Source organism: Leptonychotes weddellii, chromosome 5 (genome assembly GCF_054177405.1).
Source record: "Leptonychotes weddellii isolate Sample4059 chromosome 5, ASM5417740v2, whole genome shotgun sequence".
Lineage (NCBI taxonomy): Eukaryota > Metazoa > Chordata > Mammalia > Carnivora > Phocidae > Leptonychotes > Leptonychotes weddellii.
This window is the reverse complement of record NC_138373.1, coordinates 136802867-136828900: the sequence shown is the minus strand read 5'-3', so window position 1 is coordinate 136828900 and position 26034 is coordinate 136802867. Positions and strand designations below refer to the sequence as shown.

General features: G+C 45.3%; 1 long non-coding RNA gene and 1 other non-coding gene across 3 annotated transcripts in view; both read left to right on the top strand.

Annotated features, from left to right (window-relative positions):
- Positions 1-18854, top strand: part of LOC145721872 (uncharacterized) — a 29280-nt gene extending 10426 nt beyond the window's left edge. For both annotated transcript variants that reach the window (XR_014145859.1, XR_014145858.1), the window contains 3 exons: positions 7112-7404; positions 12228-15116; positions 15213-18854. This is a non-coding gene — a long non-coding RNA (uncharacterized LOC145721872). The remainder of the gene's footprint in view (positions 1-7111; positions 7405-12227; positions 15117-15212) is intronic.
- TRNAR-CCG (transfer RNA arginine (anticodon CCG)) lies at positions 14394-14466 on the top strand. The gene has a single exon. It is a non-coding gene; the product is annotated as a tRNA-Arg (tRNA).
- Positions 18855-26034: the final 7180 nt, after the last annotated feature.

Sequence of the window (26034 nt, the reverse complement as noted above, 5' to 3'; positions counted from 1 at the left end):
CGCCCTGTGTGGTACTTTGTCACTTACGCATAAACGCTGTGCTTCTTCAGGAAGGAGACTTTGTAAAATAGAGGCTACATCGTCTGTTTGCCCACTTCTGTTTGCTACACTGCTCAGACAGGACTCCCTGGGGCTGGCGAGTTCTCCCCAGTCCTCTCCCTCTTCCTGTGAAGGGATTCTTTTCTTCCTCCCATGCAAATCATCTCATGTAAATAGATGTCTTTTCTCTCTGTTCATCAGTGCATTTGTTGTAACTCTTTTGGTTTCAAATAGCAGGCAAAGGCTGGAGCCAGCAGAAGTGAATAAAAGGACTGCATTATAAAGCTCTCTGAGTGTCTGGTGAAATGAAATGGCAGGACTGCAGCTGGGTTTCAAAAATAAAATAGGAGACTGAAAAGTTATGTTTCCTCTCCCTCGACTGACTGGCTTTTCCTGATCCCTACCTACAGGGAGACAAACAGGGCTCTGTGTGGGCCTTGCTGGGGAAAGGCAGGGACCTGGCCACTTCTGAAGCATAAGGTGATGGTGAAGGGGGGGAGAGGGGGAGGGGCGGATGTAGATTTTGGGGATGTGGGAGAGGGCCAGATCAAGGTTGATTTTTATTAAGCTGGAACTTTATCTGAGCATGGCAATGAATGGCAGAGCCACTGAAGAGAGTAAACGAAATGCTATTGTAACATAAGAATAAAAAAATTAAAAAAAAAATGCTATTGTAGCTAGCTCATGCTGGCGGTATTCAGAGAATGGATTTGAGGGCGTGTGACCAGACATGGGTAGAGTAGTTACGACACTATCACAATATATAGTCTTGGAAGGAGATTCAGAAGTCCTGCTGAAGCAGGAACAGAGAGGAAGGGATGGATTGGAAAACTGTTAAGAGGTCGAATCCAGGGGTGCCTGAGTGGTTCAGTCGTTGAGCGTCTGCCTTCGGCTCAGGTCATGATCCCAGGGTCCTGGGATTGAGTCCCTCATCGGGCTCCCTGCTCGGCGGGAAGCCTGCTTCTCCCTCTCCCACTCCCCCTGCTTGTGTCCCTGCTCTTGCTAGCTCTCTCTGTCAAATGAATAAATAAAATCTTTAAAAAAAAAAAAAAAGAGGTCGAATCCATAGGACTTGGTCATAAATTGGCTATGAGGAGAGGGAGGAAATTCTAAGACTGCCAAGTTGTTGGCCTTACTGGGTAAATGGTAGTGATATGGACTGAGATGGGGCATACAGGAAAAGAAGCAGATTTTGGGGAGAAGGTAAAATGGCACATTTTCCACAGCCTGGATGGGATTAACCTGACTGGATACCTAGCAGATTAAGTCAACTTTGTGTTTGTTGAGTTTGGGATGCCTAAAGGATGCTCAAGTGGTAATGTCCAGGAAGCCATGCATGTTTAATTCCATCACTCTGGGAGAGTCAGCACTAGACATTTATGGTAGATCTGGGACTTGTCAGCATATAATATGGCCGTTCAATCATGACACTGAATAATATAACCCAAGGAGAATGTGTATTAAGAAGCACAGGTTGGAAGCCTGGTGAATATCAGCATTTCAACCAAGGGAGAAGGGGTGCCTGGGAGGCTCAGTTAGTGAAGCATCTGCCTTCGGCTCAGATCATGATCTCAGGGTCCTGAGATTGAACCCTGTGTTGTGCTCCCTGCTCATTGGGGAGTCTGCTTCTCCCTCTCCCTCTGCCCCTCCCCCCGCTTGTTCACTTTCTCTTGCTCCGTCTCTCAAATAAATAAATAAAAATCTTTTTTTTAAAGATTTTTATTTATTTATTTGACAGCGAGAGACACAGCAAGAGAGGGAACACAAGCGAGGGGAGTGGGAGAGGGAGAAGCAGGCTTCCCACTGAGCAGAGAGCCTGATGCGGGGGTCGATCCCAGGACCCTGGGACCATGACCTGAGCCGAAGGCAGATGCCCAACGGAGTGTCAATGAGATGACTAAATACAACAGAGTGTCAATGAGATGACTAAAAGATATCTGCTCATTCATTTATCCATAAAATATTTATTGAGTAGCTTGTATGTTCGACATGCTTTAAAGATTATTTATTTATTTATTTAGAGCATGGGAACAGGGCGAGGGGCAGGGGGAGAGGGAGAGAGAATCCCAAGCAGACTCCGCAATGAGCACAGAGCCTACCTCGGAGCTCAATCCCACAACCCTGAGATCACAACCCGAGCCAAAATCAAGAGTAGGACACCTAACTGACTGAGCCACCCAGGCTCCCCTGTATTCATCATGCTTTAGCAATTAAGACATCAGGCTCCAGAGCCAGGCTGCCAAAATTTGAATCACAGTCTCACAATTTACTTGCTGTTTGACCTTGGGCAAGTCTCTGGGCTTCTCTTTTCTCATCTGTAAAATGGCAATGATAACAGTTATCACTTCATGAGGATTGAACAATAGATGGCATGGTAATCATATCATAAATGATCTCATCATCATATATTGGCCACTCTTCTGGACTGCAAGGATGCAGCTTGAACAAGATAGACTAAGTCCCTACTCTTACAAAATTTCCATTCTATTTAGAGGTGAGGGGAGTACAGACCATAAATAAACAATGACAACAAAAACAGAGGATGAGAAAATGGCAGATAAGCGCTAAAAAAAGATGATATGATGGGAGGCTGGGTCAGATGGGACACACTAGGCAGGATGGTCAAAGTAGGCTTTTCTGAGGAGGTGACATTTATGCTGGAACGTGAATGACCAGAAGGGATAAATCATGAGGGGCAGTGAGTTTCCAGTTAACAGAGAACAAATGCAATGACCCTAGGGAGGAACACATCTGGTGTGTCCAAAGAAAAAAAGAACCTACATTTTTTTAAATCTTTTTTTTTAAAGATTTTATTTATTTATTTGAGACAGAGAGAATGAGAGGGAGGAGGGTCAGAGGGAGAAGCAGACTCCCCGCTGAGCAGAGAGCCCGATGCGGGACTCAATCCCGGGACTCCAGGATCATGACCTGAGCCGAAGGCAGTTGCTTAACCAACTGAGCCACCCAGGCGCCCAAGAACCTACATTTTATCTGGCATCATGGCCCATGATCTTTTCACTATACCTCATAGTCTTTTTTTTTTTTTTTTAAGTAGGTTCCAGACCCAGTGTGGAGCCCAATGCAGGGCTTGAACTCACGACCCTGAGATCAAGGCCTGAGCTGAGATCAAGAGTCAGACGCTTAACTGACTGATCCACTCAGGTGCCCTACCTCATAGTCTTTCTGATGCAGGTCATTTTAATAAAGCCACAGGCAAATAGAAAGCTCTAAAATTCACATAGCAGATACTATGAGTTGGCTCACTCAAACATATTCTAACCCCTTTCTTTCAGGAAAGCTAAAAACTACATTCTTAGACTCTCTTCCATTTAGATTGAGGTCTGAGACATAGTTTCTGCCAACCTATGAGGCACAGAAGCAGGATGGTGGTTGAGCCCAGAGAAAGAGAGCAGATTCTCTGCTATGCTCTGTAGTAGAAGCATTTGGTTCTTCTGGGGGTGTGCATTAAAACAGTTCCATGTTGAAGTAGGGCATTTTTTTTTCTGGCTGCACTCTCACTGTGTAGCATTCAAGCCTGGTTCTCTGGTCTTCTAGAACATTCTCTGAGCTTTCTCCTTCCTTTCACGTATTTATTTCTGGTTAAACTAGCTGGAATGAATTCTGTTGTCTGCAACAGAGAACTTTAACGTATAATGTCCTACTAATTCTGAACTCCCACCAGCTTCTCAACCTCTTCTTCTACCACACCCCGTACCCTTCATCTTTGGTACATCTAGCTTTGTCTAAGAACGGGAATCTCAACCCACTCCAGAACTGGGCCTCTTCAGCTGAATCCTCCAAGATGATTTCTCTTCTGTTTGACCGAGTACTTCTGGGTCTGGTACAGAGCTAGGAACAGTGAAGGCTATAATGGTGTATAAACATTGCTCTTGTCATGGGAATAGGAGATCCCAAGACTTAAAATGAAAACAGTCATCACAAGATTATGTAAAAGTGATTAGAGAATAATAATGATTAGAAAATAATAATGATCATAACACAGTAGTTCTTTGTTTAATGAGTGCTACGTAGGTACTAGGTCATAGAATAAGAGCATTACATGCATTCTCTAATTTCATCCTCAAAGTCCTATGAAACAGGTATTATTATCATGCACTTTAAAAGACGAGGGGGGGGGGCGCCTGGGTGGCTCAGTCGTTAAACATCTGCCTTCGGCTCAGGTCATGATCCCAGGGTCCTGGAATCGAGCCCCGCATCGGGCTCCCTGCTCAGCTTCTCCCTCTCCCACTCCCTCTGCTTGTGTTCCCTCTCTCGCTGTGTCTCTCTGTCAAATAAATAAAATCTTTAAAAAAAAAAAAAAACACGAGAGAGGGGAGGCTCAGAGAGGTCAAATGACTTTCCCAAAGGCACACAGCTAATAAGTGGTAGAGGCAGGATATCACCTCCCAGTCTAACCCCAGAGCCATGCCCTAAAAACCACGTGGTTGCCATGTGCTGGGCAGGGAAACAAATGTTACCTTATTTCATTTTCTCAGTGATTATGTGAGGTGGATACTATTTCCCCAGCATAGCAGATAGGGAATTGAGTCTCAGGAAGGCCAACATTGCACAGCCCTTAATGGAAGAGCCGCAGCTTGAACCAGCATCTTCTGCTCCGAGGTCTAGGGTTCTTCCTGCTCAACCCCACTTGTCTTCCAATTTAATGCACCAGTTTTAGTTAGGATTGAATTCAGCTGCACAGTCAAAAATAAGAGTGGCTTAAGCAAGTGTGGCTTATAAAAGAGGATCAGAAGCAGGCAGTCCAGGCTGGTGTGGAGGCTCTACAAAGGCAGGGGCCCAAGCTCCTTCAGGCTTTGCAGCCCACCATCCCTAAGGTGCACCTTCATTCTCATGGTCCAGGACAGCTGCTGGAGCTCCAACCATCAGAATCATGTCCCAAGCAGTAGGACAGAGGAAGGAACCCAGAAGAAAAGGCCAGATAACATGACCTAGGTTTCTTTAAGGTCTCCCAGAGGCTGCTGTATTTCACTTCTGCTTATATCTTACCAGAACTAAAGTCACATGGCCACAGCTAATTGCCAAGGAGGCTGGGAAAAGAGGTCTTTATTAAGGGTAGCCACCTGCCCAGCTAAAAATAAAGTGTTATTTTTTTTTTTTTTAAGATTTTATTTATTTACTTGAGAGAGAGAAACAGAGATACAGTCAGAGCACAAGCAGGGAGGGGATCCCCACTGAGCAGGGAGCCCGACGCAGGGCTCCATCCCAGGACCCTGGGATCCTGACCCGAGCCGAAGGCAGACGCCCAACCGACCAAGCCACCCAGGCGCCCCAAGTATTACTTTATTAAGGCAGAAGAAAAGTAGATATTGGGGCAGGCAGATTAGCAAGCTCTGCCTGTCCCCTTTCGGCATTAGTCTCTGAAGGCTACCGTAGCTGTCAGAGTCCTAGCAGAAACAGAGGGCATCTCAGAAGAACTTAACCGAAAAGAAGTTAATGGAGAGATTATTTTCAAAGGTCTGGGGAAGAGTAGGGACCTTTAAAGGGAATCATCGAGAGATAAGGAGACATCCAGAAGCTAGCAACAGAAGGAAGCTGCTACCGGCCCTAGCCCCAAAAGGAGAGAGACGGGCCAGAGATCAAAGACCCCAGCCTGTCTCTTCTCCTGCCCTCCCTTTTGCAGGCAGCCCCCTGGGTGGCAGTAGGGGCAAGGGAGTCTGGGTGATGCAGCCCTAGAGGCGAGCCTTCCAGGGGCTCAGGGCCAAGAGAGGAAGGCAGAGGAGGGTACAGGACAAATGGGGAATAGCCAGCAGAGAGTCATCTGTGCAGATGCCCCTGAGCCCTGTGTCTCTCCACATGCCAGGGCGACGGGCTAAGCGAATCTGCAGCCGTTTGACTTGAAAGAAAGACTGAAACTTCCAGCAAGGCTATAGGAGGCTCCGGAGAGGCCCCAGCTGCGGCCTGTGGATGATTGAGGAAAGCTGCGTGCAGAAACAAGACCACAGGCTGCCCTCGCTCTGGCCGGAGAGGGCACGGCAAGTTCCCTCTTTGAGAGCCGCCAGGGGAGCTACAGAGTGTGCAAGGGTGAGGGGGCGGCTGGCTGCTCGGAAGGCGGGCTTTGCACCAGCCGCGTGCGCGCAGCGCAGCGCGGTACGGCCGGGGCGGCCGCACACTTTGGCCTCCTCCTGACTCCGCATGGCGCTTGTATACGGTCTCATACCGTCTGCTGTTGGCTCGGAGCTGTTTCTCCCCCTAGCCTTGAGCAGGGGGTCGTCTCCGACCCCACCTCCGCCCTGCACCGAGGTAGGTGAGCACGTAGGACTGCAGTCCACAACGCTGGGCTCAGGACCCCGCTTGGGAAGAGCCCATACTGTATGGTTTCATTCACAGGCGTCCTGAATCGGCGACTCTATAGAGACATAAAGTAGACGAGTGGTTGCCAGGGGCTGGGACAGTGGGGCTTGAAGCGGAATGACGCCTGAAGGATACGGGGTTTCCTTTGGGGGTGAGGAAAACATTCTAAAATTGAGTGTGGTGCCGATTGCACAGCACTGTGAATATATTAAAACCATCCAATGTTCCTTTTAAAGGGCGATGTCGGCGCCTGGGTGGCTCAGTTGGTTAAGCGTCTGCCTTCGGCTCAGGTCATGATCCCAGGGTCCTGGGATCGAGTCCCACATTGGGCTCCCGGCTCAGCGGGGAGCCTGCTTCTCCCTCTGACCCTCTCCCCTCTCATGCTGTTTCTCTCCTGCTCACTCTCTAATAAATAAATAAAATAAATAAATAATCTTAAAAAAAAAAAGGCGATCTCTGGTTTGTGAACTGTATCTCAATAAATCTGAAACAGAAGAAAAAAAAAGACCCTACTTGGCAGGTATTTGCCGCTTCTGCATCTGTCGAATGGGCGTAGTCCCGTTACCTCACGGAGCTGCCTCACGATCAAACGACACACTGTGTGGAAAGCAATTGTTCTCGTGCCTCGCACATAGTGAGCGCTCACAAAAGTTAGAGCCTGCCCATTACATGTTTGCCAGCTGCCTCTTAACCATTTTTAAAGTCAAAGTAAATTAGTATAAAGCCGGACGTTAAAGCTTACAAATCCATCTCATTCTAGCCTCTCATTCAGCAAGTGAGAAATTAGTGGTAAACCCAGAAGATTACCACTGACAACAGAAGTTCAGAGGCAGTTCCGAGAGAGCGGGTGAGCGCACGAGTGAATTCGAGATCTCAGCAGGATAGCCATTCTGCCACATGGCTTACTCGTGGGTGCTCTGCGGAGGCGGTCACCGAACCTGGCTTGGCCTGTGGCAAGAGGAGTGAGCAGGAGAGCCGTGACATAACTCGTCTCTGCCTTAGAGAACCCAGTGTGTGCTCGCTGGAGTCTAAAACAGAAATAACTTCATACAGGTGATAATTTAAAAATTCTATTAAAATTGCTTCAAACTACTGACATGAATAGTCTGTACGTAATTCACAATTTTTTTTACAACTTAACATCTCTGATCAGGACACATAATCAGTGGCTTGTTCTAATTTAATTGACAGCATCATTCTCTTTCTTAGCTTTACATAAAATAATGGTGCATCCTGAAATGGATGACAAATTAAAGTAAGGTGTACATATACATATATATATACTTAAAGGATGACCTAGAAATCTGTGCTGGCTGAATGTTCAGAAATATTAAAGAGGTCATGTCCGATTGCAGTGTCAGAAAAAAGCACAGAGTTCAAGCAACTCGGGGGGGGGGCGCCATCCTCTTTACCAGAATGGGATGTACATCCTCGAACCTGGGACCCATTAATAGGCAGACTGGCATTACTGATAGTTTTGCTAGTATAATTCTGGAGAAATGACTAATCAGCTATGATTAGATATACCTGAATCCTTTTTTAAAAAGTATTTATTTATTAGAGCAAGAGAGAGCATGAGAGGGGAGGGGAGGAGAGGGAGAAGCAGGCAACCCCGCCCCGAGCCTGATTCAGGGCTTGATCCCAGGACCCTGAGATAATCACCTGAGCCGAAGGCAGCTGCTTAACTGACTGAGCCACCCAGGTGCCTCTGGATATACGTTTAGATGTTATGTGTTCAACCCTTGGAATGTTCAGTGTTCATCCTAGGCTTCTGTAGGCCACACTTGAGCTGTTAGGAGATGCTGCAGAAGCCAGAGGAGTGGATGAGGGCTCCCAGCTGAATCAGCAAAGCCTTTTTCTAATAACCTTGATTATTTTAGGGTGAAGGGATTTCTGCAGCTGAGAGGCTGAGTACTTGGCGTGGTTTGAGGCTTCCTAATGGATGTGCCAAAGGGTCTGACAGGCAGACGCATCACATAATAATAATTGTTTAGATGCTGCTCAAGATAATTAATTTGGGCTTTGGAAAAGCTTCCTTCTCGGTACATTCAATTCAAAAGCCCTCCTCCCGGCGTGTGCCTGCAAACACAATCCCTGGAACTAAAGAGAATATAATAAAAGCCGAAAGTATTGCGAGCCCTGGCCTTCTGAACTCACTCGGAGTTTCCATGGAAGTAGGCATTGGGGTAGGTGGATTCGTTTTCCTCTCTACTTGAGCCTTTAGAATGGTGTCCCCAGACACGTTGTCATCAAGAGCACACGGAGAGCCCGAGACACGTGGGGAGACTTGCACGTGCCTCTGCCCACCAGCCTCTTCTGCCAAACCGAACCAAGCAGAAATACAAGACACAAAAGCAAGCCAGCCAGAAAAGATTTGTTCAGGATCCTCCTGGAATTTTGATTCCTGAGGTAGAAAGGCATGCAGAATGGAGAGGCTTCTTAAAGCCTGATTTTAGGGTAGGGAAGTTGAGGCAGTCAGCAGGAGTGTTACGTTCAGCAGGCACCAGAATGTCCAGAAGGCTCACTCCATTCACTCATTCACTATTTATTGAGTACCTACTGTGTGGATGTGTTCTTCTAGACACTGAGGATATGGAAACAGCAGTCAGTTAAACAGACAAAATCTCTATCCACATGGATCTTCCCTTCTAGAGGATGGAGACAATAAGCAAACAAATGAATAGATCACATATGATACTGATAGGTGATAAATGCTGTGGGGAAAAAAATGAGTCGGGTGAAGGGAGAGCAAGTGCCCAGGTGAGGGTGTGGCCGCTTTATGCAGGTGGACAGGGTAGTGCTCTCGGACAGGGTGAGACTGGGCAGTATGGAGATTTGAAGGACATTAGGGAGTGAGTCACAGGGACACTGCGGTGGGGTGTGTGCAGGAGAGAGAAGAGCCAGTGCAAAGGCCCTAATGCAGGAGCCTGTGTGGCAAGGACTGACTTGGTGGCCTTGTGGCTAGAGCCCACGGAGCTGGGGACGGTGGTGGGAGGGGAGATCCGGGAGAGCTGGGGGAGGCCTTCAGTTCAGGGCGGGCTCTTCAGGTCATTGTAAGGACTTTACTTTTCTGGAGATGGGAGGATTTGGGGGAATCTGAGAAAGGAGTGAGGTGATCCACATGATGTTTTAATGAGGGATCTCCAACTTCTGTGTGCGGAACACATCACTCCTGGGTAAGGGGGTGCAGGGAGACCAGCTGGGGGTCCACTGTGGTGGTCCCGGGGAGGGCAAGCTGGCAGGGACCTGGGCTGGTAGGGATGGGATGGGGGGAGATTCTGGGTATGTTTTGCAGGTGGAACCCATGGGATTGCAGGAGGACGGAGCTGATGGCCTCGATATCAGAGGCACAAGGAAGAGGGAAGTGAAGGACCACTTCAAATCTTTAGGTGTGCACAGCCGGAGGAATGGAGTTAGCGATGTTGAGCCTGGGGCACTAGAGGTGAAGCCTTTTTTTGGGTAAAATCCTGTTTGAGACTTGCTAAGTTTGAGATTTTTTTTTTTAAGATTTATTTATTTGAGAAGGGGGGGGAATGGCAGAAGGGGAAGATCTCAAGTGGACTCCCCGCTGAGGGGGGGCGACCCACTGGGGGCTTGATCCCATGACCCTGAGATCATGACCTGAGCCGAAATCAAGAGTCTGTTGCCCAGCCGACTGAGCCACCCAGGTGCCCCTGGGATCTTTATTAGATACCCAAGGAGCGGCTGATTAGGCAATTGTGAGTCTGAGTTCAGGGAAGAGGTGGGTGGGGCCATAAATATGGGAGTCATCAGCCTGTAGATGGTATTAAAGGGACTGAATGGACTTAGCCAGGGCCAGTGCGTACATGGAGAAGAAAGTTGAGGATGGAGTTCTGGGACACAGCCCTGCCTTGTAGTGCCTTCGTGCTGGCGGGTCCGGCAGAGTGCGGGCTCGGGGCTTTCCATCTCCTGTGCATCTGCCTCGAGAGGTCACGAGAAAGGGCGGTCCTGGTCTGGTTGGCAAATGCTTGGTAAGGTCTGTAACCACACCAAGGGTCCTGTCCCCTCTACCAAATACACCAGTCCAAACTCCTCCTGACACCCCTCCTGCCCGACTCTATGGAAGCAATGACCATAGAGGGAATTCTGTCCCCTCCCTGAAGACCTACCACCTTGCCACCTGTGTACTTTCCAACTGTTATCATCTTAACATTGGGTAATCAAGAGAACAGTGGCTTAAAGAGAAAGAGAGAGAGAGTGAGAGAGAGGGAACAGTGGCTTAATACTGAGATTGGTACTTAAATCTTGGTTTTGCTGCATGTTAGCTGTGTGACCTTGGACAAGTCTCTTAACCTCTCTGAGCCTCCATTGCCTCCTGTCCACATAGTTCACAGGCTTATTTTGACAATCAAATGGGACTCTATGTCTAAAGAGGTTACCCCTGTGTCTAGCAAATAAGAGGTAATTATAATAGTAAATACTGTGTGCCAGGCACTATTTCATACATCTCTTACATACTTACTTCATTATCACAACAACCCCATGAGGCAGGTATTGTTTTTATTCCCACTTCACAGACAAGGTTAAGTAACTTGGCGGGCTAGTAACTCAAGCAGCCTGACTCTAGGAATTTATTCATATGACCACTATGCCATATTGCTTCTTGAGAATACTTTAAAATTTTCTTCTCTCTTATTTTCAAGTGTTCTTATTAAATGGCTCAAGCTTTCAATTTGTAGTTTTGTATTTTTCCTTGTTATTAAATTGCAGTCATTATCTGACCCCAAGATAATTGTCATCCCCTTCATACTAAAAGAAGCAATTTAATGCAACAGCAAGAAAAGAAAAATTTGAATTTTCTGAACTACAAGAGATAAGGTCTTCTTGCCAACATTTTCGGTGGGAAGCTGGTTAGCGTGGCTGGGCATGCAAAGCAAGCTGGAGATACGACTTTCTTCTTGAATAGGCAAGAACTGACCAAAAAGGATAATTATATTTTTAGAAAGCTATGAAAATCTGAACAGAGAGTGAGGGATTTGCCTTTTAGAATGGTAAGAGAAGCCCATTTGTACCCTGTATTATGCATTTGCATACATATATGCAAAAGTGTGTTCACGAGTGTATTGGAAGGTGTGTGAGTTTACGTGAATGCTGGTGCATGGAGCGTGCATGTGTGCACTTGGCATATGGAATACTTACTGGTTACCAAAGGAGGGGGCTCTCTGGGTGTTTGGCACAAAAGGTTGGGCTGGGATTCATTTTCTGGTTTATACTTCTTCAAATCAATGAGCCGATGATGCTCAGAAGGGAAAGCAATCCCCAAGGAGAAAATAAAATCGTTTCCCATGAAATAGAGCATGTTTAACAAATAAAAATACAGACCTCCCAGTTAAATTTGAATTTCAGATAAACAGTGAATAATATTTAAGTATCATTATGTTCCATGCAGTATTTGGGACATCTTTGACCAAAAATTATTTGTTATCTGAAATTCAAATCTAACTGGGCATGCTGTATTTTATCTGGCAGCCTTACCATGAAGACAATGAATTTAAATACCTGCCGATTTTTTAAAATGTTTAAAATCCACAAACCACTTTTGGACTGGCAAAAGACTTTTGGTTCTGGCTGAAGGCGTCAAGTCATTCTTCTCTCTTTCAGGAAGTCCTTAATGACTTGGCACCACCATCTGTGAAATGGGGAAATAATCTGATTCTGTCCTCACCCCCAGGGGAAAACCCTGGAGAATTTCACATCCTTAGCCTCACTCTAATGGCCTGGGGCACCGCACAGAACTTCATTCTCCACTTCAGTAAAAAACCAATTAAGAATTGTTTCAAAGGATTCTTATGACACGCCTTAATAGCTAGCCAGTATCCTGCGGTGTTTAATTTCTTCTTTTTCCCTCTCTCTAGCTTGCATGGGGACAGAATTCTTCCTGTCAGACGAGTAGCCAACTCTGAGTCTCTGGAGGGATGCAGAGAGGACATTTCCCACAAGTCTGACCCCTGGGAAGCTCGAGGCAGGCACAGGGGAGGCCCAGGATCCGGAGCGCTGGTGGGGGTGTGGTTGGAGCAGAGCCCTTGGTGCCAGGCGAGCATCTGGACCGCACAGGACTTCTTCCAACTGGAACAAAGAAGCACGTGGGGGTAAACGTCAGGCTGTCAGGTAACAGTCCCTGGGTTCATACTGTGTCTGTCAGTCTCTGGCTGGCTGGCTTAGAACCTCTGCCTTCTTCATCTCTAAAATACCTGATATGCTGGTGCTGATATCACAGAGTTATTCTAAGGACTAAATGGCATTAATAAAACCGTGTCTGGCTCCCGGGAAGCACTTAATAAATGTTAGTCATTATTATTATTGTTGCCTGGGACAATTCTTCCTTACCAGTTCAGTTATAATTTTTATTAATAACCTCTTCTGAAGGTAGATAGGATGCATGTTCATAGAATATGTAAACATATAGAAAAACCACAGGAAAAGAATTAAATCAGAAATCCTTCATAAGGCTATCTCTGGTCTTTTTTTTTTTCCCTCTGTATATATTAGTGGTCTCAGTTCTGACAGTGCATCAGAACCACCTGGGAAGATTTAAAAATACAGATACCTGGGCCCCAAACCAAATCTAATAAATCAGAACCTCTAGGGGCAGGGGCGAGGGATCTGTAGTTAAAAAAAAAAAAAAAAAATTCCAGAACATTCTATTGCAAAATCAGGCATAAGAATCCTGCCACTCACTCACACCTGTGCTCTCTTTTTCTCTCATACAGTCCTCAAAAATTGGACAATATCGTACATTCAGTTTTGTAACCTGCTTTTGTCCAGTTGCCTTATCGCTCATCATTCTTCCACAATATCTTATTTTTTCTTAAGGCTTTGGCTGTGGTTTCTAGTAAGTGCTGCTTTTCACCCAGCGGTTCTCTCAAAATGGATCCATTGAAAAATGTCATCCCTCCTGCCTTCTCGCGTCCCGCTAGTCTGCCCCAGCTGATGAACAGAGACCCCTTCACCATTACTCTTTCTCCCCACCTCTCCGATTTCAGCTCCCTAACTGATGGCCACAGCTGGCTCTGGCCTTCCTCCCGTCGTCTCTGTGCGGCTTTGTGGCTCAAGCTGGAGATCATGCCAACAGACCTGCTGGTGCGGGTTTGCACCATTTCTTCCCTAAAATATTAATGCGACACCTAATGCTATTTTTCACTTACTGCTCAGCCGACCATGGTGGTGGTGATTTCAGTTCCAAACAACCTCCAAGGACTCTGGTGGGAAATTTCCGTGGCTGTCGGCTGACATTTTGGGATAATAAAATGAGATGAAAACACTGCAAAGAATCCCGCATAGACGGCGGTCTCCAGTTCCTGACTAGGGAGACTGGACGTGGTGTGAGCAAGGGCCTTACGCCAATAAGAAGCAAATGCTCGAGCCCTTATGCCCGTCCTGTTAGCAACCGCTGAGGTCGCCGAAATCCATGCAGTCGCCACAGGACAACCCTGACTCTCTGTGTCCTTCCAGGCTGATATTCCAGCTGCAGAATGGAAGCTCGAGTGATAGCTGTCTGAAAACTCTTCAAAACCGTGTAAACCCCGGGGTTCTCAAGAAGCATGGCGTGGAAGTGGGCGTCTGAGTAGCATCTGTATGGACTGGCAGGCAGAATGGGCAACGGCAGGTTTCTAACTGGTGCTCAAGTGAGGAAACCTGAGGAGGCTGCGGGCCCCTCCAGCTGGGCCATTCGCTGGGCCATTCGCTGGCCAGGCCGAGCGAGGGCTGATGAGAAAGGCTGCAGGCCCTGCTGAGCACGGAGAAGTCTGAGTGTTCGGTGGATGCACAGATGAGAGTGAGGGCAGCTTCCAAAGCCTGAGGAATGGTGGGCCAGGCACTCTTTAGGTTAACTGAGGAAGCGTGGGGGACAGACGGCCTCTCCTGTCCTGGGAGAGTAGAGATTTCGAAGGGTGCTGATAGGCAGCTTTCTATTTAAGAGTGAGAGAGACGAAGCCCACACAGTGAGTCAGACTGTGCTGGCCTAGTCCCCTCTTCTTGGGCCCTAGGAACACGAGTCTTCAACACGTGGAAGTTGTCGGGGTGCCTGGCTGGTTCAGTCAGTAGAGCGTGTGGCTCCGGATCTCAGGGTCGTGAGTTCAAGCCCCACGCTGGGCATGGAGCCTGCTCAAACAGAGAATAATTTTTAAAATACTAAATAATACATACATACATACATAAGTGGGAACTTTCTCTTGCAGGGGAAGAATGTGGGTGTTGTAGTCACATAGAGCTGCAAGCTCTTCCACTTATCAGCCGGTTATTTAATCCCTCTGAGGTTCAGTTTCTTCTGCTCTGTAATGGGGACAGGTACCCACTTCACAGAGTGGGGACAGAATGAGATAAATCCTTGTACAATGTCCGGTACGTACAGCGCTGATTTCCCATAGCTGGTGGAGCCGGAAGGGAGAAGAAGTGAAAGTCTCACGGCCAGGCTGAGATGGGCTGATGCTACTGTCAGGAGTGGAGGGAGGTTTTGCCTGAGGGGCAGTGTGCCTCACATCTGTCCGTGGCAGGCAAGGCCCTGAGAAGGCCTGAGCTGAGGCAGGCCCATAAGTGGGATGGGTTAATGGCCTGCCAGGCTGGTGTGAGCACTGCCCTGCTCTGGGTGGTTGTTTAGCAAGACAAAGCAGATGACAGAAGCTTCCTCTCTGTGTGGCAGTTTGTATCGCAACTCTTTTTGATCCCAAATGATGCAAACTGCAGGATCCCAGGAGGCCGAGACCAGTACCTCCCTCATCCCTTGTCACATCAGACGCACCATCCAGGTAAGAACCCCATTGCTCCTGCCTTCGGCCTGAATGTGGGCTCGTGCAGTTTTGCAAGTCATCCTCACTCCAGGGGTCGTGTCTCCCGTTTGGCAGGGATGGTGGACAGCAGAAGCGTTGCTCAGGACCCGGCCGAGTCTGCAAGCCCATCCAAGTGACTGTGCCAGGGAAGGAAGCCTTGCGAACCCTCTTCATTAGTTTTCTCGGCACAGAAATTGAGCGCGCGTGGTGACACTTCCTCTCAACACTCCTTACTGGACGCTGAAGAGACCGTTTCTGCCCATTCTTGAATTGAAACAAGAAAGGTCGGCAAGAATGATTTCTCTTTGGAGTGTGATTTTAAGCAGAGGATTCATGAACGTGTGTTCTCCTCCCTTGTAGAGAGGCAGACTTTCTCCAGGAGGGGACTAAGATCTTACTGCGAAAACAATAGATATTGGTCTCAATCTATTCATTGCTTCTGCTTTTCATAAGAAAAAGGAAAAGATTTTTATATGGAAGCCTAGGGGAGGGCCTCAGGCACCATGCAGAAAATTTTCCATGACAGGAGCTAATATCCCTAAGCACCTACTACTGCCAAACAGTGTGCGAAGTACTTCATGAAATTATTTCACAGAGACCCTTCCCATTTTAAAGATAAGAAAATTGAGAGTTTTAGCTGGGAAAACCTGGAGGAGCGAGCAGGGAAAGCATATGTCTGGGTCATGGGAAGTTTGGGGATGAGAAGCCCTGCCCTTCCTGTTGTCTGAAGAGAAGAGGATCAGCAGCGTCCATTTTGGAGGATGAAAACAGCTCCGGGCCTCGGTTCCGTTCCGGCCAAATTTGGTCAACAAAGGACACAAAGAGACTTGTGAGCCTCTGCGTAAATCCAGATTCTTGGGTGCACGTGACAGAACTCAAACTCAAGCTGGCTTAATCTTAATGAGAAGAAATCTACGGGCTCATCCAACTGCGGGCTGGCATGGGCTGACTCGTGGCTGGAATGAGGCATTGAACTAACACTCACTTGCTCTCTTTTTTGCTCTCCCCTGTGTGTCAGCCTCATTCTCTCTTACTACAGTCAGGCTTCCTACACTCTGCTGGGCTTTTATGATCCTAGCTCAGCGAGACTAGCAGAAAACGCAAGTTCTCTCCGTGAATAATAAATATGCATGGTATGCACTGAATAGAACTGTAGAGAAAGGCTCGGATGAGTCCTGCTGGTGTCGCGTGCCCGCCAGTGTGCCAGGTACCATCACCATCGTCGGGGTGCTCGGGTGTGATGATGAGGGAGCCCGTGGCCAGTGCAGGGCAGCAAGTTGTGACTGACGGTTCTACGTGAATTTTATAGACTGGGGATAAAAGTGTCCCCCAAAGGAAGTCAGGGAGGCAGAGCAGACAAAATACCAGATGTCCATGAGGCCCTGGACCAGACGGAGACTTGGAGAGATGCCATCTTCACATGGATCCTTTTGTGCCCCTGATGACTCCAAACATGACAAACGACCACCTTTATTCATTCGCTAGGGCTGCCATAACAAATTACTACAGACCAGGGAGCTTAGAAGCAACAGAAGTTTCTCTCTTGCAGTCTGGAGGCTGGAGGTCCGAGCTCAGGGTGCATCATGGTGGGGTTCTGGTGAGAGCCCTCCTGCTGGCTTGCACAGGGCTGGCTGCCTTCTTGCTGTGTGCCCCCGGGGCCCTTCCTCAGTGCCTGCCGAGAGCACGGGCGTCTCTTCTTGTAAGGACCCCAGTTGCACTGGGTCAGGGCTCTACCCTTCGGCCCTCATTTAATCCCCCTTCAAGGCCTCATACATACGCTTCAACATATGCATTTTGAGGGAATACAGTTCAGTCCACAGGGTCCTGGGATCTAGATACTTTTAGAAGATGCAGTTTCCCTCTGTTCTACACAAATCTCCGTGTTCTGAAAAACATTTCTGGCTTGGAAATGATAGAAATATTTGAAATTCTAGGTAAATTGGGATTCAAAAGGAGAGAAGTTACCTCGCCTCTAGATTCTAAGCCCCGGGAGGGCAGGGACTGTATTTCCGTATGGTTCTGAGAAACACGAATCGAGGAAAGGTGGCCTTCTTTTTTTTTTTTTTAAATATTTTATTCATTTACTTATTTGACGGAGCCTGACATGGGGCTCCATCCTGGGACCCAGGGATCACGACCTGAGCCGAAGGCAGACTCTTCACCGACTGAGCCACCCAGGCGCCCCAACAAAAGCATTTTTTTAACAAAATAAAGTATAGCATATGTACACATGCACACAGGATCAGTTACTTTAAAAATAGCCTCAGAAACACTCTCATTTTCATATGTTTTAGGGTTTTCTTCCTGAAATCTAGGGCAGCTTTTACAGTTTTGTTCAGGGGCTTGTCTGTTTATTCTTTTTTTCTGGGTTTTGGATTTCAGACCCAGTCACAGTTTTGTAGGTGCAGAGAATTTTTTCTTTCTTCTAGGCTTTTTGGCTGGCCAAATAATTAAATTGACATAAGGTGGATTAACAGGAGAAAAACTAATTTAATTTTATACATTAAAGGAGCCCCATAAAATTATGAGACTCAAAGAAGTGACCCCAGCAGGCAGTTTTTATACCTTTTAGATGGAGCAGCAGTACATTTGTAAAGAATTAGCAAGACAAAGGGGTTTGGGTTTGGGGTAGTAAATTGGTGAAGAAAGAACAAGTTTTGTTTATATTGACTTCTCAGCCCTAAATTCCCTCTTCGTGATAAGGATCCCTTCTACCCTCCTGGTACCCCTTTCACATGGGAGATTTATCTCCTGCTTTCAGGGGCACAAAGGAGGATCAGAATGTTCTTCTCCCACTGACTGTCAAATAATGTTAATTCAAAATAACGTGAAAATGAATAAAAGGAAACCTCATCTAAAATGGAATCAGGAGGCCAGAAGGCGGAGCCCTCGTGCACTACCACTTGGACACCAATTCCAGACCCCAACAGGAAGCATTGTCCATACGGAGCTCGACAGAAGATGACTCACCTTGCAAGCTGAGACCGCTTTCCTACTCCAGCAGGGGGAAGGGAGAGTCCCTTCCTTGCCCAGCAATTCAGTGAGAAACCATCTCCACCCTGAACCCTTGCCTGCCTCCAATGGGCTTGCACTCAAAACAACCCCTCTCACCTTCCTCCTTTTTCTCTATAACTGATGTTCCTCTCCTTTTCTTGTTGGGCTTGCCTATGGCTTTTGCTATAACTTGCCTCTCCTGAATTGCAATTCCTCCGCTGTCCCCGAATAAACCCATTTTGCGGGTAAAATTACTGGCCGTTTTACTTTTAAGGTCTACAAATCAATACGCCAAAGTGGGGGACTTCCATTTGCTGCTGGGTTAAAGCCTCTGTAAGTATTTCCCGAAAATTTTAAGAATACACAGGACCAGCTGTGACTGCTTCTGGATAGAGTCCATTCTTATGGAGTGCCGTGGTGGCTTTGCTCTGGAGAGGGCTGCCTGGGGACCAGGTTGTTTATCGGCTCTGTGGCTCTGGGCTGGTTAATCTTTCTTAGCCTCGTAAAGTGGAAGGATATATGGAAAGTGCATATAGCACGGTGCCCGTCCAGAGTAGATGCTCTGAAGTAATAACTATTATAATTATCCCTCCCTTTTGTAAATTGCTCAATGTTCCAAATGCAGGGGTCTACACCTCAAATGTCTGCAGGAGCTAGAAAGGTAATTTACATGTATAAAGCTAACCGGTGTGGGACGATGGGTATGGAAGAAACCATGATGAACTGGGGGGAGTGCATGATCTGCTAAAAGAAAGTCAAATTTTATAACAAAAAAAGGAAAGGGAAGGGAAGGGGGAAGGGAGGGAGGAAAGAAGATAACATTGTACATGTCTGCTACCCGGATTTGGCCCTGGAGCCACCAGTTTGTAACCCTTGCTCTGATTTAAAGGAGCTGAGTGAACTACATTAGGGAAACAAAGGCCAGATTTTAGGATTTGTCTTAGGATTTTCTCAGTTTTCAACTGTTAGTGACAGAGGAAACTCCCTATCAAATTTCTAATCAAAGAGAAATCAGGTCACTCTGAGTATTTCAGGGTAAAGGATTGCTTTACCCTATAACCAGTGTGAATGAGATAGTCAATAATTTTCAGTAATTTATTATCAATGACAACATCATAGCAGCTCTGTCTTTATTGTTGTTTATTCTCAGGATGAGACTAGATTTCGAGACAGGCATTTTTCTGGTAATTGAACAGAATGATAATGGTTTCAAAGGTGAGGATGTGAGTTGCTTTGTCAGAGACTCTCAGGAACCAAACCTAAAAGAACTCTGTGGGCCACAGATAGTATTTATTAATATTATTTGTAATCTATAAACATTAATTTGTATTCTTCAAAGAACCTGTGTTCCGGCTTTCTTATACAAAGGCATCATAAGGAATGGTATGATTTGGGGAGAATGACAGATATTCACATTCTTTTTTCAAAATCTCTTTTCTATGGTGCCTAAAATTGCCATATTACTGGTTTTCAAAAGAAGACAATAAGAAGGAAGTGATTTTTGTTGAAAGGAAGAAACTAAGGAGGATACGTTCTCAAAGCCACACATTGATTCATCCATCCATCCATCCATTCATCCATCCATCCATCCATCCATCTATCCTGCCAACATTCATTGAGCACTGACTCTGTGCCATGCCCTGGGACAGAACATGGGGTCTAGTCGGGGAAACACACTTACAGAGCAGTGAGTGTGCTGTGGTAGAAGTATGTGTATGTATTCACGGGCCAAATTCAAAGGGCATCATCGTGGTTACTTGTATATATCAATTTGACTGGACCACAGATCACCAGATGTTGTCCATGAGGGTCTCTCTGGATAAGATTATCATTGAATCTCTAGACTAAGTATAACAGATGGCCCTCCCAGTATGAGTAGCCCTCATCCAATCTGTTGAGGCCTGAATAGAAGAAAAGGCTGAGAATTCTCTCTTTGCCTGATTGTCTTTGAGCTGGGACATCAGTCTCCTCCTGCCTTTGGACTTAGACTTGGGTTGGAACTTTCCTCATTGGCTGTCCTGGTTGTTGTCAGGCCTTTGGACTCAGACTGGAACACCACCATTGACTTTCCTGCATCTCAAGCTTGTTGACTGCAGATCTTGGACTTCTGAGCCTCCATAACCATGTGAGCCACTCCTTATAGTAAATCTCCTTAGACAGGTAGATAGATAGATGATACAAAGATAGATGATAGATAGATAGGTAGATAGATCGATAGATAGATAGTTGGTTCTGTTTCTCAGGCTTAATATAGGCATCCTCCTCGGTCTGGGCAGGAAGGCTTCGGAAGAGAGGGGAGTTGACAGGATAGCTTCCTGAAAGCGGATACTGGGCTGAATTCTGAAGAATAGAGCAGAATTAACAAGGAGGGAGATTGCTTATTGCATGCGTCAAAGCCCTGTCCTCAGATCTTTCCAGTTCAAAACTTTAATCAATTCTTTGGATGAATATATAGAAGGCTTATTTATTATTGGCAGAAGGCACAAAGTTAAGAGAAATAGGGATTACTTTTGGACAGTGGCAAAATCAGTGCTCAGATCTTGGCAGGGTAGATGATGGGCCAAGTCCAACAAAATAAAGCTGAATAGAGGTAAATGGAAAGCCTTGCACTCGTTAAAAAAGCAAAACAAAACAATAAAAACAAGCTGAGCAGGGGGTGAGAGGTGGGGAAAATTTTTAAAAAAGTTTTTATTGAGATATTGACATACAACATTATATTGGTTTTAAGTGTACAACATAATGATATATATATATCAAGATAAGTTTAGGTAATATCTATGACCACAGTAAGTTTAGGTAACATCATTTTGACCACACAGTTACAAATTTTTTTCTTATGATGAGAACTTTTAAGATCTACCCTCTTAACAATTTTCAAATATACAATACACTATTGTTAACTATAGTCATCATACTGTATATTACCTCTCCAGGACTTATTTATCTTATAACTGGAAATTTGTGCCTTTGGCTTCCTTTACCCATTTTGCCAACTCCCAACCCCCACCTCTGGCAACCACCAGTGTATCTTCTATACCTGTGAAGTTTTGTTTTGTTTTGTTTTTTATTCCACATATAAATGAGATCACACAGTAGTTGTCTTTCTCTGACTTATTTTACTTAGTGTAATGCTCTCAGTGTCCATCCATGTTGTCACAAACAGCAAGATGTCTTTTTTATGGCTGAGAATTTTCCATTTTATATATACAAATAAAACACGTTCTTTTTATCCATTCATCCATCAATGGACACTTAGGTTGTTTCTATGTCTTGGGTATTATAAATAATGCTGCAATGAACATGGGCATGCAGATATCTGTTCAAGATAGAGATTTTATTTTCTTTGAGTGAATAACCAAAAATGGAATTGCTGGATCACATGGTGAAAAAGACTTATTTATATTATGTGTTTTAGTTCAGAAGTTGGCAAACTATGGCTCATTAACCAAATTGAGCTAGTTGCCTGTTTCTGTAAATAAAGTTTTACATATTGTCTATAGCTGCTTTCATGCTACAACAGCAGAATTGAGTAGTTGCAACAGAGATTGTATAGACTACAAAGTCAACAATATTTGCCATCTGGCTCTTTACACAAAAGTTTGCTGACCCCTGGTCTAGTCCACTGTGAGTTCAGTGTAAGTCAAGAGTGTGATGTGTGCACTAACAATGCCAATTCTCCCTTGGGAGCTATTTATAAAAATACAGATGCTTAAAATCATGTGTGAATGAGTCAGTGGATGAACAAACAATCAATCAGTGGAGAGGGTGGTCTACCCTGGTTTTTGTGGACCGGAACCCACCAGAGTCCTGGACTCCATACCGGGGATGTAGTTGAATACAGGCTGTTGGAGCTCAGTCTGGGGAGAGGGCGGAGGGGTGTTGAGAATTGTGTTAGGAACAAACCAAGGAAATAAGAAAGTTTAGCCTGAAGAAGCAAGTTCCCAAGAGGGATATCAACAGCATCAGTTCTTGATGACATTCATTGAGTCTTGTGTATTGGGCTCGTTAAGTATAGGAACTCATTTAATCCTCACACCAACCCTATGAGACTGGTAGTATTAGTATGCCCATTTTGCAGATGAGGACTCTACGCCATGGAAAGATTAAGTTACCCAAGGTCACACAACCAATAAACGGGGAAGCTGAGGCTCAATCCGTGCAATCTGCCTCTAGAGCCCATGAGCTTAATTGTATACCCTTAGCTGTCCTTCGTTATTGAATGGGATATTAATAATCTTGTTATTTCCGATTCCATGAGACACAGCAACAGCCAGAGGAAACAGGGAAACAGACTCCTGTTCGAAGCAAGGGAGACCTTTCAAATGCCCAGAGATGGAACAGGTTTTACTGTAGGGTGGAAACCCTGTCATGAGGGTATGTACAAGTAGGGGCCAGAGGACTTGGCCAAGATTTCAGAGAGAGGATTCCAAAATGGATAAGGGCAGAGAGCCTCCAAGATTCCTTTCCCCTCTTGATTCTATCATGATCTGAGGCTTGGGGCACTTCCTAGGATGGGTGGCTCAGGTCAACAAGAGGCAGCAATAGAATGGGACCTTTTCTAAGTGCTTTGTATATGTTAACTCATTTGATCTTCAAAAGAGATGAATGAAGAGTTACCACAAGTGTCATCATTCCCATTTTACAGATGCACAAAGTGAGTTATAGTGTGGCTACATACTTTATCCAGGGTCACACAACTAATAAGTATTAGAGCCAGAATTTGAACGTAGGCAGCCTGACTCCAAGGCCTGTGCTTTAAACCATTTCCATATGAAAATCTCTTATGAAGAAGGGATGTGTAATTTGAAAATGTTCCTTTTATTTCCCCTGCCTCCCCACCAAGATTTTTGATGTGTCCTCTTCCCATGTTGCAAAACACTATACTACTAGAAGTTAATGCTAGCAGCTGCCATTGTAACATTCTCATTTTGTCCTGTGATAATTTATAGGGACTGATTCTTCTGCTTCAGAACAGGCTGCAAGGTAGGGGGTTCCCAAATGCATCATCAAGTCCTACAGATAACCACGCTGCTATGATTGTGTTCATTTTCTCAGAAGTCCCATCTGAAGGTATACACAATAATGTCCTACTCACAATATAAATTTGGTTCCTGTTTAAGTATTACCTCTGCTGTGGGAACTATTGGATTTCTTTAACTTTTCTACAGAGGCAAAGCTGAGCTCTACACCAAAGATTTCTGCATATTGATTTCCTTGATGGGCAAGGTGGAATTTGGTAATAGTAGGGACTACACTTGACACCTAGCAGGTGCTAATACCTATTTGCTTAATACATGTGATCAATCGGGATTTATTGACTTCGGGGGAATGAAGGTATCAAGGGATTTCTTTTCCTTTCTGGTGCTTTCTGGGCTCTGACAATGAGTGCTAGTCCTATTTGATTTTTTTTTTCCTCCAAGAGATTTGTGCTTCGCAATAACTGGGCAAACAAAAATTCAAGCATCTCCTCAATTGCATTGCATTCCTGAGTGTAAAAAAAATCTTTAAGAAACACTGTTGTTATTATTTAGACAAATGCTATGTTTCCAGCCGGCTTTTCTTCCAGATCTCTTTTTCCTCCATATTCAAAGAAAGTACCGCCAATGCAATTAGGACACAGAACATGAATTGTTAAGTAACTGATTCACTCTATAGATAAGGATACATCCTTTTGTGTCTAAGGAGACTGCTTGATTCGTTGTGTACAAGGACAGCGTGTTCCTTGCCTGGCTTACTTACCACGTGTTTTAATTAGCTGCCAGGCCTTTTACAGCAGTCCCTGTTCTGAAGGTAGAGAGATTTGAGCTTGTTAAGGTGATGGCTTAAGCAATGCTTTGTCATTAGGTCGGCGTTTTTCTATTTCCTCCCATTTCTGCTCAGGGACTGAGCACTCTAACCTAATATGGCAGAATTGGCGTCCTCCCAGTGGCTAAGTGGCCCGAGAGAGCACAACATTGTAGGCTCCTCAGTGGCAAGAACTTAGTCTTGCTGTCTTTGTGCCCCTTTCGCTTAGCATAGTGCCCAACGCACAGGAAGTGCTGAAGAAACATTGGTTGCGCTATTCAGCGGAGGTCCATTTGGAAGGCACACACTGTTGTCATCTTCTCTCTCACTTCCCATGTACCGTCAGCCTCCAAATCAGTGGAGTCTAGTTGGGGCAGTATTCAGTAAATGTAACCCAGCATGGGTTCGGCATGGGCACTGACTAATGAGCCTTTCAGCTAGAACAGGATCCTGAAGGACCCCCGTCCTGTGATAGACGTTAACTCTTTAGTTCTTGTGTCACTCGGGGGGCAGAGAGAAGGGACACTCAAGGGAGTGCACCAGGGGTTAGAGCAATGGCTACTTGTAAGTTGAAATGGAAGTATTTAAATATTTTATATATATATATATATATATATATATTTTTTTTTTTTTTTAAGTACGCTCCATACCCAACATGGGGCTTAAACTCATGATCCTTAAATCAAAAGTCACATGTTCTGGGGTGTCTGGGTGGCTCAGCTGGTTAAGCATCCAACTCTTGATTTTGGCTCAGGTCATGAGATCGAGCCCCACATCTGGCTCCACACTCAGCAGGGAGTCTGTTTGTCCTCCTCTCCTTCTCCCTCTGCCTTCCCTTGCGCACGCTGTCTCTCACAAATAAATAAATAAATCTTAAAAAAAAAAAAAAAGTCGCATGTTCTATGGGCTGGGCCAGCCAGGTGCCCCCTGTATTTAAATATTTTAACAACGGTATAGCTCTACTAGTGCTTACCAGCTGATCACACCTGTTTAATTCTCCCATAGCCATCCAATACGATGCAGCCAGACATCTTTTTTCCCCCCAAATAGAAATATCAGGGGTTTTCTCCCCAGATCAACATGGTTGTTTTAAAAATACAATAAAATAAAGTGAGCTGGGAAGTTGGTAGCTGCAGCACAGTTTTTGAAGTTTCTTTAAGTCCCTAGATAAACACAAAACAAGTAGATGGCTAAAACAAAAACCCTAAACACATTTACAACCAAAGCAGGTGACTAGAGAGCCCCCAAATACACACCGACCTGGATAGTATCAACATCTATACAAAAGAAAGCAGAGGGAAGCAGTGGGGCATCTGATGGGTCTGAAATCTTCTTTGAGAAGAATCTCAAAACAGTCCACTGACACTCACTGGAAAGTGTGGTGGGCCAGTTTGAGAATAGCTGCTGTAATTGGAAGAGGTTTGCCGACGCCAAGAGCAGGAGAGCAGTGTAGGTTTGCAGTCAAAGTGCAAGGAGCTGGAATAGTCTAGCCTCTGTGCACTTTCAAAACTGACCAGCCAGGGATCCTTTCCAGGACAGGATTCTACCTTGAGGAGAAATTGTGGACGTAAACATAAGTGAAGGGGGGAAAGCCCGGATGTAAGTGGAGGAAGGTAAGAGGGCCAGGAAATGTCAGAAAGCAAGCTGCCATCTTTTCTAGATCCTCAATAAAAACATCAGAAGAGGGAGTTGTACAAAGGTAAAAAAAAAAAAAAGTTACCTTGGGCCACGCTTCTTTCTAAATTTTCAGGAAAACTAATTTTACATAAAAATAAGCAGTAAAAAGTATCAAGATGGAATTCCACACTAAGTTATTTTAAGAAAAAAGATATATGGAACAGAGCATCCGTTCAGACAATGAAATTACATCAGAAAAACATGCCCACAGAATAGAACAAGACTATAACCTATTTAAAAGCCAGCTAAAAGATATGAAAGTGATAGAAGATATGAAAGAATCACATAAATCAGAAGAAAAATTTTAAATGAGGTGATAGAACCTAGGAAAGAATTAGGAGTAAAATAATACTAAACTAAAAACTAAAAACAAATGAATGCAATCAATATGCCCTTAAGAAAAACAGAATGTGAAAGGAGGATGTTTTTAAGTCAAAAAGAA